Here is an 11629-nt window from a genome sequence, read left to right on the forward strand (position 1 = left end):
TGGAATGCCATTCATTGGAGTTGGACAATCTGGTAGGGTAGTTGACAGATAGGCTGGACTTTGACAGGAACACCTTTCCTCTGACAGATGGAAATGATGGTAAAGGGCAAGATAAAAAATAAAAGCATATACAACTTGAGAGGCACAGGGCATGGGACAAAACGCTGTGCCATCCAATGGGGTGGGGGTTAATAGTGGTGATAACGTGGAATGAAAATGAAACCTGGATTGGCTGGGGTTCCTTTCTTTGAGTATTTCCATATGATACTCAGGAATTTAAGTTTTATTTTGCAAACAGAAGTCTCCATCAAAGGTTGGTTGTGAGTTTTGTTTGGTGGTGGTGGAAGTGTGGCCAGAAGAGTGTACAGTAATGTGTTTACGCTTGTGTTTGGAGACAAGTACTAGCAAAGAATCTGAGCGATGGGTACTGACAGGTTTCTTTTTAGAACAAGTCAGTAGGAACTGTGAATCTTCAAATTACTACCTTTTATTCTTTTTCATATCCTTGTTCCCATGCATCTAGCCCAGCCCCTTGTCTGATATTCAATACATGTGCGTCGAAAGCCTTTGGTTTCCAGACACCTACAAATAAAGACATAGCTCTGATATTCTAGGGAATGAGACTGCTTCTAGGAGCTGTTTTAAACAAAAGGCTACAAAGATAACACCAAGGGGGAGAACCTAATTCTGACTAGGAACACGGGAGAAAGAACACAGCTCTGGGGAAGATGATGCATTGCAGCTGGACTTAATTTATTGGTAAAGGTCTAAAACAAAGTAATAACCATGAAACTAGAACTTCCAAGAGAGACCATGAATGCCTAAGAAGGAGCAGCCATGGAGTTGAGAGAGGGAATTCTAAAGTGCATATGCATCAGTTTCCTAGAAAAAGAACTGTCCAGTCTGCGGAGACACAGATTAGGGAAAACTCAAGTCTATTCCATCATCTGTGCATCTGTCTGGTACTGACAAGACATATGTGACATACTCAAATGGTATAGTTTGTAGAGAGTATAATAAAGGGACCATTTATTTACAAAGATGTGGCTAGGATGTAGGGAAAACACAAAAGATACTGCAATAACCTGGGTCTAGTAGAACTGTATGCTTTTATCATGTGTAGACCTCAAGCGGAGAAGAGAGGCTATGTTCATGGAAATGGAGAGGGAGCACTGTGAGGAGAAGGCTGTCCATCAGAAATTCCTACCTGTGGTCAAGGCGGGGAGCTAGTCCTAAGCAAGTCACAGAGAGGAAGCAGAGGATCTCACTCTGCTCCTCTGATCTCTTGCTGAAGATCCTTACTTGCTTAACCTAACAGGAAATGAGTGGGAAAGTCAGCCCCCCCCGCCTTGTAGGACACACAGTCAGTCTCATGGGGCATGGAGTTGGGTGAGAGTGTATTCGAGGGAAAAATAGAAGATACACTGTATGCCAAATCACACATGATTCTCCATGACACATAGAAGTAGTTACAATGAAAATATAGAACCTAGGGGTGCCTGACTGGCTCAGTCATTTGAGCATCAGATTCTCGACTTTGGCTCAGGTCATGGTGTCAAGGTTGTTGAGATGGAGCCCTGCTTGGGGCTCTATGCTCAGCGAGGAGTCCGCTTGGGATTCTTTCCCCCTCTGCCCCTCCCCATTGGCTCTTTTCCCCCACCCCCTGCTGGCACTCTCTCTCTCTCATTCTCAAATAAATAAATAAATTCTTAAAAAAAAAAGAAGATTCAAAAACTAAACAAAGTAACACAGACTTAACTGGATTATCACCAGAAAACATTATTCTTCTCTGATGGTATATTTTCAAGTGCCAACGTATTCTTGAAAGATTTTCTGTCATACATTTGATACTCCAACCTAGATACACCAACTTAAAAATTAGTATGCAAATATAATTACAAAATATATTTACACATGTATATTACATGTGTATTTGCTTGACTAAAAGCCCCTCAGCTAATGACAAGAATTTTTTATTTACTATGTGGATTGACAGCAAATCTGCCCAAATTTGTAATATGAACTTTAAAGCATGGTTATTTATCTTTTACCCTTGCTGTCACACTTCACAGAAAATCCCATTTCACCAAAATGAAATACAGCAACATTTTTTTTCAAGTATTAAGATAAATGATGCACTACTATATATTCAAAACATAAAATATGGGAATCAATTTTTGCCACATGAGTTTTTGCAAGATTATTTTATAATCATTACATTATAAAAATTATAGTTCTAAACTGTTTTCAAAGAGAAAAAATATCTTGAACTCTCTTATGCTTAAGCTACAATTTAAGAACAATGGGGGTGCCTGGGTGGCTCAGTTGGTTGAGCATCCGACTCTTGATTTCGGCTCCGCTCAGGTCTTGATCTCATGGTCATGAGTTCAAGCCCCATGTTGGCCTCTGCACTCGGCATGGAGCTCACTTAAAAAAAAAAAAAAAAGAACAACAATGATGATCAGATGTAAGTATCCAATCTTTAATTGGAATCTAGATTATATAACATATTTATAAATTGCACATCACAGGCCCAAGTCAAAAAGTTAGAGGGTTGAAGAAGACCCTTGACTCTCCAGGGCCACAGAGACTACATGACAGACCTGGGGCTGGCTAAAATCAGTGAGAGTCTATATCCCTATAGAATTAGGCATTTTAAAAAATAAAGTATGCAAACCAAATAACAAAATAAAAACCACCACTAATTTAAAGCTTCTTGATTTTTCCTTAAAAGTCTCAAGATCTTTGAAAGATTACATGGTAAGATAATACAAATATAGTTACCGGAATAGCAATGAAAATAAAATTACTAATATACTTTGATGTGAAAAATCAGAAAGGGAGACCCATAGTAACATCCTATATACCATAAGCAAAGCATTAAAAGTTCAATTTCCATTTCAAAACCTCTGTTTTCATTTTCATTGTTCATAGTTGCTTTGATGTTCCTGCACTCTGACAGAGAGCATGGTTTCATTTGGGGAAAGGAATCAATTTCTCAATGTAAATTGTGATTTACACACTTCCCTTCTTTACCTATTTTGAATTGATTTGATTCTAGAAGCACTAAGACATGTGAAAACACTGTTTTGCTTGATTTAATAAACACTTGGAAAATGGCTTGTTGGATAAACCCTAGACCAAAAAAAACCTAGCAATGCTGAAGGAATGTACTTTGCTTTTTTTGTCAGTGCCTTGCTTAGTGTTCATTGCTCTACCCTTTAATTAAGGTACAAAGGAATTTTCAGGTCAAGAGGAAGCTAACTTCGTTGCATAGGGAATCCATCTATCTTATAATATACTATTTTCAGGAAGCACTTAATTTTGGCTTTTATTAAAATTGCATGATAGTGTTAAAATTGACAGAATTCAGGACTCAGTCATTTCCAAAGGCTTAAAGGAGTAAAACAGTGCAGTAGGGTTTTGTTTCTTAGGTTTTTGTTGTTGTTTTTGTTGTTTTTTGTTTGTTTGTTTGTTTTACAGTTCTATCAATGGCCCAATCAAAAATGAGCAAACTTTTAATAGACGCTAAATAACTTTCTTTAAAAGGTAAATACTTAATAATCTAAGTGGTTTACTTAAAGAAATAATGAAAGATAATGGGGCAAAAGTTTGATCACATACTTTAGAATAGGTGTTAAGTACTTCACTTACATTGTATCTAATACTCCAAAGCAATAAGAAGGTTCATTTTGAGACAAGAGATATGGAAATTAATAGCAAACAGCTTCCATTTTTTTGAGCACCTTTCTTCTCATTAAGATTAGAACATAGCCTAAAAGGCAACCTACTGAGTAGGAGAAGATATTTGCAAATACATATCTGATAAAGTGTTATTATCTAAAATATATAAAGAACCAATACAACTCAATACCCCAAAACAAGTAATACAATTAAAAAATAGGCAGAAGACATACACAGACATTTCTCCAAAGAAGACATACAGATGGCCAACAGACACATGAAAAGATATTCAACATCACTCATCATCAGGGAAATGCAAATCAAAACGACAAGATATCACTTCACACCTGTCAGAATGGCTAAAATAAAAAACACAAGAAAGCACCAATATTGGTGAGGATGAGGAGAAAAAGGGATCCTCTTGCACTGTGGGTGGGAATACAAATTGGTGCAGCCACTGTGGAAAACAGTATGGAGGTTCCTTAAAAAATTAAAAAAAGAATTAACTTACAATCAGCAATCACACTACTGAGTATTTACCCTCAAAATGCAAAAACACTAATTCAAAGGTATGCATGCATGCCTATGTTTATTGCAGCATTATTTACAACAGCCAAACTATGGAAGCAGCCCAAGTGTCCAACAACAGATGAATAAAGAAGACGTGGTATATATATATATATACAATGGAATATTATTCGGTTACAAAAAGAATGAAATCTTGCCATTTGTAACAACATAGAGCTAGAGAGTGCAATGCTAAGTAAAATAAGTCAGTCAGAGAAAGACAGATACCATATCATCTCATTCATATGTGGAATTTAAGAAACAAAACAAATGAGCAAGGAAAAAAAAGAGAGAGAGAGAAACGAACAAAGACACAGACTTAACTATAGAGAACAAACTGATGATTACCAGAGGGGAGGTGGGTAGGGAGGTGGGGGAAATAGGGATGGGGATTAAAGAGTACATTTATCACAGTGAAAAATAATAAAATGGAGGGGCGCTTGGGTGGCTCAGCCATTAAGCATCTGCCTTTGGCTCAGGTCATGATCCCAGGGTCCTGGGATCGAGCCCCACATCGGGCTGCCTGCTCAGCAGAAGCCTGCTTCTCCCTCTCCTAATCCCCCTTGCTTGTGTTCCCTCTCTTGCTGTGTCTCTCTCTGTCAAATACATAAATAAAATCTTTAAATAATAATAATAATAAAACGGAAAAAAAAGATTAGAACATAGCCAGAATCTTTCAGATAACCATGTGGTAATCATTCACTGGCAGAAGTAGATGTGGGAGTGATTCTGAATCACTATAGCTCCCTCTAAATCAGGGTAACCCCATATAGAGCAGATCTCCACTGGAAAAAGAAAGTTGAATGCTGACCAGAAAATCTGCTATATCACTAATCTTCTGTCAGGCAATATTCTGGAAGTCAAAGGAAACCAGATCAATAACTATTGTTGGGAAAACAACACAAAGCCTTAAAAAAGCAAAAAGGATTTGAGTACATAAGATCTGTAGTCCAGTTTTCTTTATAGAAATCAAGCCAGGTAGGAGGGTGGGGTGGCGTGAGCATTTTTATTTTTCTGATGAAAGTTCTCACCAAAGTTCCAGCAAGTTCTTGTAGTAAATATGGCCTAAAACACCAACTTGGAGGCAGTGTTCCGAAACAGCTCTTGAGTCAAAATATGAACTGGGATCATTACAAGTAAAGTTACCAGAAGAAATATTGGAGAAATGGACTGAATATAATCTAATCAACTTGACTTGTTTACATGTGCTAATAAATATGTATTGAGCAAACAATTTTTATTTTTTACCATTATTAGGTGATATTTCTCTATGGAAAGTGTTGGAGGTACTGCTGTATACATGCAGACTCTTTTTCTTGTCTGCTTTTCTCATTTTACCTTTGAAGTTAAGCAACTATGATACAAGAGATGATTAAGAACACTCATCTTTGGGAACAGAAAGATGTAAGTTTACAACCTTGTTCCATCTCTTAATGGCTCTGCATCTTTATCAGGTTATTTCATATCTCTAATCTTAATTTACCTCATTTATAAAATGGAGATAAGTAGGTTATTGTAAGGATTACAGGTAATATAATTTGTGTAAATTTCTCTAGAAGTTCATGAGACATAGCAAAGGCAAAATAATGCTGGCTAAGATAATAATAATTATTGTTACATTATGTTAATTTTCATCAGAGACACAACTATCACAAATTACTAATTGAAAATATGGAAAATCTCCAAAATCTTTTAATTAAATAGCAACATTTTGAACCACATTATCAAGGGGGCTTATTCATCCTGTTCATGATTTTGGTATAAAATCTGAAAATATTTCATAGTCGATCACTGGGCATGATGAAGCCTTTCTCTAATTATCCAGAACAAACGTCTAGAAAGACACATCACTGGGTAACTGCCATCAGGTTAACCTGGCAGTAAGTCTGAATAAATGATCCAGAGGCCTGACATGACTGTGGAGACCCAGCTGTAGTGAGCCACAATGAGGCTCAAAGGAGCCTGGCATTATCAAGAGAGGATTTTCCATTAGAGAGTCAGAAGGCAAAGCAAACAATTTTAAAATAAAGAAGCAGTTTGAGTTTAAATAAAGAGAAATAGTTGGAGATCTTTGAATGCTACCTGTGGTCTTATATCACTGGGCTTTTATATATGTGGTTGTCTCTACCTGAAACATCCTATCTGCACCTGGCTATCTTCTATGTGTCCTTCACGAATTATCTCAAGCATACTTTCCAATTTATCAGGGTTGGCATGCAAAGTGGCTGCTATTTGCCACCCAGATTTATAACCTGTCTTCAGGTTATAAATGAAAAGAGTATTAGGTTTGAATCAAAATGCCAGATTTGAGGTTCTGGGTCTCACACTTAAAAATCTCTGTAACCTTGGACAGATCTTCTCTGATCAAGCTTCTCTGAACCTGGATCTCTTCATCTGAGAATGGATCATTTTAATACCTTCTCTGCCTACCTCACAGAGGTGTTACAAAGATTAAATGACAGAAGCTAGCAAATAAATTTGTGATTATTGAGCCCCTACATACATACAAAGCAAATGTTTTTATCATTATATGTAGTCACATCAAAGGCAAAATTCTTCAAATGACAGAAACAAAATAATACAGAATTTCACTTTTTCTTAATTTTAGAAGCATAATCATACTTGAAGTGTTTTTCTCTTGGAAATTTCATATTCTTCTGCCATGGTGGAATTGAGATATACTCTTTTTGAGAGAGAATGCACTATAATCCTGTACTGAAAACTTTTTCTCAAATTAGGCAAGTTTAAACTATATTCTGAAAACAGAATTTAATAGATATCAGTCACCAATGCATCCTAATGTCATTTAATATTCAGACTAAATGATGCAGCTTACTTAGGTGCCTTTCAAGGAGCTCTTTATGTAATATAGTCAACATTTGTTTCTTTTATGCACAACTGTCTCCTGACTTGAGGCAAGCCAATTCCACTCTAGTATCATTGCCGCCCTGGCAGGAGAGAAGAGGAGATATAAGGAGGTATTAGATTTAATGTTTACCAGCACAGACAGCCAGTCCACCAATTTCTCATCAATAGGAGGTGGTGGAGTGAAAGGCAAGGAATAGCAACAGAGGAGTCACTCGTGGGGGACTCCTTGACTCCTTTTATTATACCATGTGAAAAATATATCAGGAAGTTCCAAGCTATCGAGAAAAAATAAGGCATGCTAGGTAGGTGAGGACATGGTCAAAGGGTAAATTTTCTTAAAAGGAATGATTTTCAAATTTTATTTTAAAACAGTGTTGAAAGGCATTCTACATATATCCAATCTATGCTTTTCCTTGAACTTTTTTTTTTCATTTCTTCATTCAAGTCAGTAACAGGGTTGTTTGTTTATTTGTTTGTTTTAAGGGCTTTCCACAACTAGAGAAGAAGAGAGCAAGATCTATGGGTCCCACAGGGTAGAAGATATGTTAGGAACTCAAAGTAAGAGTTTACCTGAGTTCATCAGAGACTGAACTAGGTGTGGGGATCCCAGACTTGTCAGAGATTCCTCTGCCTAAAACAGGTCATAGCAGGGCAGTGAAGATGAAGGAACACTGCTGGATGGCACAGGGGGGACCTCGTTGATAACTGACGGGGACAGGTCATGGACCACCAATCTTCCTGCTTTCATTTCTGATATTACCAAACATCCTAGAATTTTGGCAGCTTGACTGACCTCAGACATGAGAATCCGCATGGTTAAATGAAGCTAAATTTTCCATTTTTCAGTGAAATGGAGGCTCAGAATTTAAAATTAAGTTGATCTAAGAAAATTTTAAAATACAGTATTTCTTCCACAGTTGAACTGTAGAAAGAAATTTGTCCATGCTATAGTATTAATAGTTAAAATTTATTGAGTTTTTGCTATGTGCTGGGAACTTTAATAGCATTTACTTTGATTAGCTCATTTAAGTCTGATATGACTGTGTAATGTAGGTACTGTTATAATCTCCATTTCACACATGAGAAATCTAAAGCATGCTGTCCAGGAACATGTCCAAGATCCACTCAGTGAAGAGATGGATACTGGTTAGAAGATCAGACAACCTGACTCTGAGACCAAATTTCAGGTTAGTACTCAATATCATATTAAGAAATTAATCTCTTTATACATTTTGAAGATTAATTATATAGTAAATGCTAATGTTTATTATGATAAAATTCATTAGATTTAACATAATTAAACAAAAACTCTAATATGATAAATTTAAATAGTTCAACTTACTATTAAGGGAGGGGCACTTTAGAAGGAAATAGATAATGGAGCCTTTTCTTTTCTTTTTTTTTTCAGGAAAAGTCCCTATATAAATAATATTTTATGGTTAAGACAAAAGGAATATAAAACACAGGGATGCCAATAACATATTTGAAAGATAAAAAGTTTATGTGTCTTTAACTGAATCAGACAATGTGGCAACATGAAAGAAAATTTGTTGATTTCTATTTAAATAAAATGAAAATTTAATGTGCTTCATGTAGGCCCACAATATCCTTTAGGAAAAAAAAACAGACCAAAAAAAACCTTGCAGTCCTCTGTATTAATGTGAGTAGCGGCATCCGCACAAAGCTTTCCAGCAGTAGCTTAGTTAAGCTGACAATTGCTTTACCCAAAAGTTCTGGGGAAGTTGAGTAAATTACTTTCATTGTTTTGACTACTCCCCTCTAGCAAAGTATAATAGTTGAAATTTGGTTTGTTAAATCTGCACCTTTCTCTGCACCAAATAGTTATTTGGGTGACCGCCTTTTGGGCCAGCTGTACAAACTCTTCAGATTATTATTGAATAAGTTCTTTAAATCCTTGCTTCACTGCCTGACCTTACTTGCTAAGGAAAACTGGAAGCCCCTTTCTCATGGACAGCCACTGCTTATATGGAAAAATGATTGGATTTGTGCTCTGGGCCATATTGTCTTTCATAAATTTACAGCAAACATCTATTTACGGAGACTATCACTTTCTAACTCTGGAAACAGGCCAGTCAAAGCTGATTATCACCAGCCTAGAATGACGACTTTCAATAACTCAGCAGCTTAAGCTCAACAAACATCAAACTGTGTAAAATGTTTGTCTTTACAACTAGAGCCATTCTGATTGAATGGCTTCTTATATACTGGGCATTGTGCATTTCAGTCCCTCCTTGCTTATTTTATTTTATTTTATTTTATTTATTTATTTATTTATTTATTTATTTATTTATTTGAGAGAGAGAGAGAAAGAGCATGAGTCGGGGTGAGGCGGGAAGAGGGGCAGAGGGGAAGAGGGAGAAGCAGAGTCCCAGAGTGGGGAGCCTGACACAGGGCTGGATCCCAGGACCCTGAGATCATGACCTAAGCTGAAGGCAGATGCTTAACCAAATGAGACACCCAGGCGCCTCTCCTTCCTGCTTCTTTTAAACAATACAGCCAGGATTCCTGCCAGGAAATGCTACTTTTTTCTCCTCCTAGGCTCCACCTTAATCAATTAAGAAAAGTTTGATTTCTGAGTTCATTGGATGCGTCACACAATGACCATTCAGGTAATAATTTTTCAATACAATGGCCCTTGAAAAATTACAATACTTTTCAAACTACTCATTTGGGGGATTATTATCACTTTTCACACACACCATGAAATAAACACACTAAGAAGTGATAGTTTGAGATTTTGAGTTCAGGAAAAGACACATTCACCAATTTATTTGAAATGACAGTTTCTATTACAAAGGAAATAAATTTGAGTAACATGCTATCTTTGGATCAACCAAAATTGTGTTGTTTAGTGTATTTTATGGTTATTTTAGCTATTGTATGTGAGCAATTTCAGTGTTTAAAAGCCTCCCTATGCATAGCCTTTAGTTTTACCTAAAAATGTTTTTTGTGCCATAATTTTATTTTGAAATGGATAACTATAAGCTCTCCAAAAGTGGAAATATTTGTGATGAAAACAGTACAGAAAAAAAAGAACAAGTATAATTAGCCTTTACTATGTTCTATTTTATTAACAGACTGAATTTACTTCCAAATTGTTTTTTATGACTTGTTTTTTTATTGTTCAGTCAATATATTTTTATATCTGTGAAAAATATTTGGGAATTTTTTTGCAGCTGTAATGCATCATAATTTCTCCATTAAAATTAATGAATTTTTTTCCATTTAGTGGCTGTTCCCTGAGTTGTAGAGTTTTTAAGAACCGAATACTTTAATACACACACACACAGATTAATGAGACAGAGAGAGAAAGAGAGAGGAAGAAAACGTTTATTTTTCATAATGATAAAATGCTACCTGAATATTATTGCTTTTATGTTTTTGTAACAGAATGGAATGGAATGGGATAGGATATATATGTATACATATGTATACACACACATACATGATGTGAAAATGTATTTGCATATATTTGCACACTTGCAAAAACTTTTAGTGACTTTAACAAAGCTGTAGCTTATATACTAGTTGACGATTTGGGAACTTGAAGTCCAATATTTTCTCTCTGTCATCCAACCAATTTGATTTTTTAATTTGGGGAAAACTAAGTCACCTTTTCATCTGGCTTCTTTAACTATAAAATGAAGATGTTAATAAATGCCACTCATTTCATCCTGTACTTCATAGCAATGTTAAAAGAATTAATAAGATGGTATAAAATAGTTCTAATTTATTAGAAATAGTGTGTTGCATAAATCAAAGTTACTATTGTAGATTACTTCAATAATATAGGTGATGGTAGAAGAATAGCATTTTATACATAGAAGATTTCCATAAATAAATAGGCAAGGTAATATAAACCCTATAGTCTATTTAAATGGTTGACATTATTAAACTAATTAATTTTTTAAAAAAGTGTTTCAAAGGTAAAGAAATTCAAAAGTTAATGATTGCTCATGCTCAAAAGTCACCCTTAAGCTAGGTCTCATTATGCTATGGATCTTTTAGAAAGCCATTTTACTCCCTATTCTGTAAGATACATATGATTATATACATATACAATTAATGCAATAAGTTATTATGTAACTTAACTAAGTTTTATCAAACCCTGAATAAACCAATACCCTAATACAGCTAAGAAGCATTTAATTATATATATAATATTATACATCAAGAATAAGTGAAATAGTGAAAACTAAAATGGGACAAGTCACAAAATTTTTATTTTTATTCTGCTAGAGATTATTACAGGAAAACCACTTAAAAGTAATGCTAAAAGATCCATAGCTATAATTCTATACTTTAAGAGAAGCAGCATTTTCTTATTGGATATAAGCATTAACATACTTTAAAATGTAATGACTAAATAAAATCAGAGTGGTTTTAAGAAATTCTTAAAACATATGAAGCACCTAGATTAAGAAAAGCAAATTCAAAAAAGAAAAGAAAGAAAGAAAGAAAGAAAGAAAGAAAGAAAGAAAGAAAGAAA

Source organism: Callorhinus ursinus, unplaced genomic scaffold (assembly GCF_003265705.2).
Source record: "Callorhinus ursinus isolate GAN/ISIS: 27379988/994484 unplaced genomic scaffold, GSC_fseal_2.0 scaffold9, whole genome shotgun sequence".
Lineage (NCBI taxonomy): Eukaryota > Metazoa > Chordata > Mammalia > Carnivora > Otariidae > Callorhinus > Callorhinus ursinus.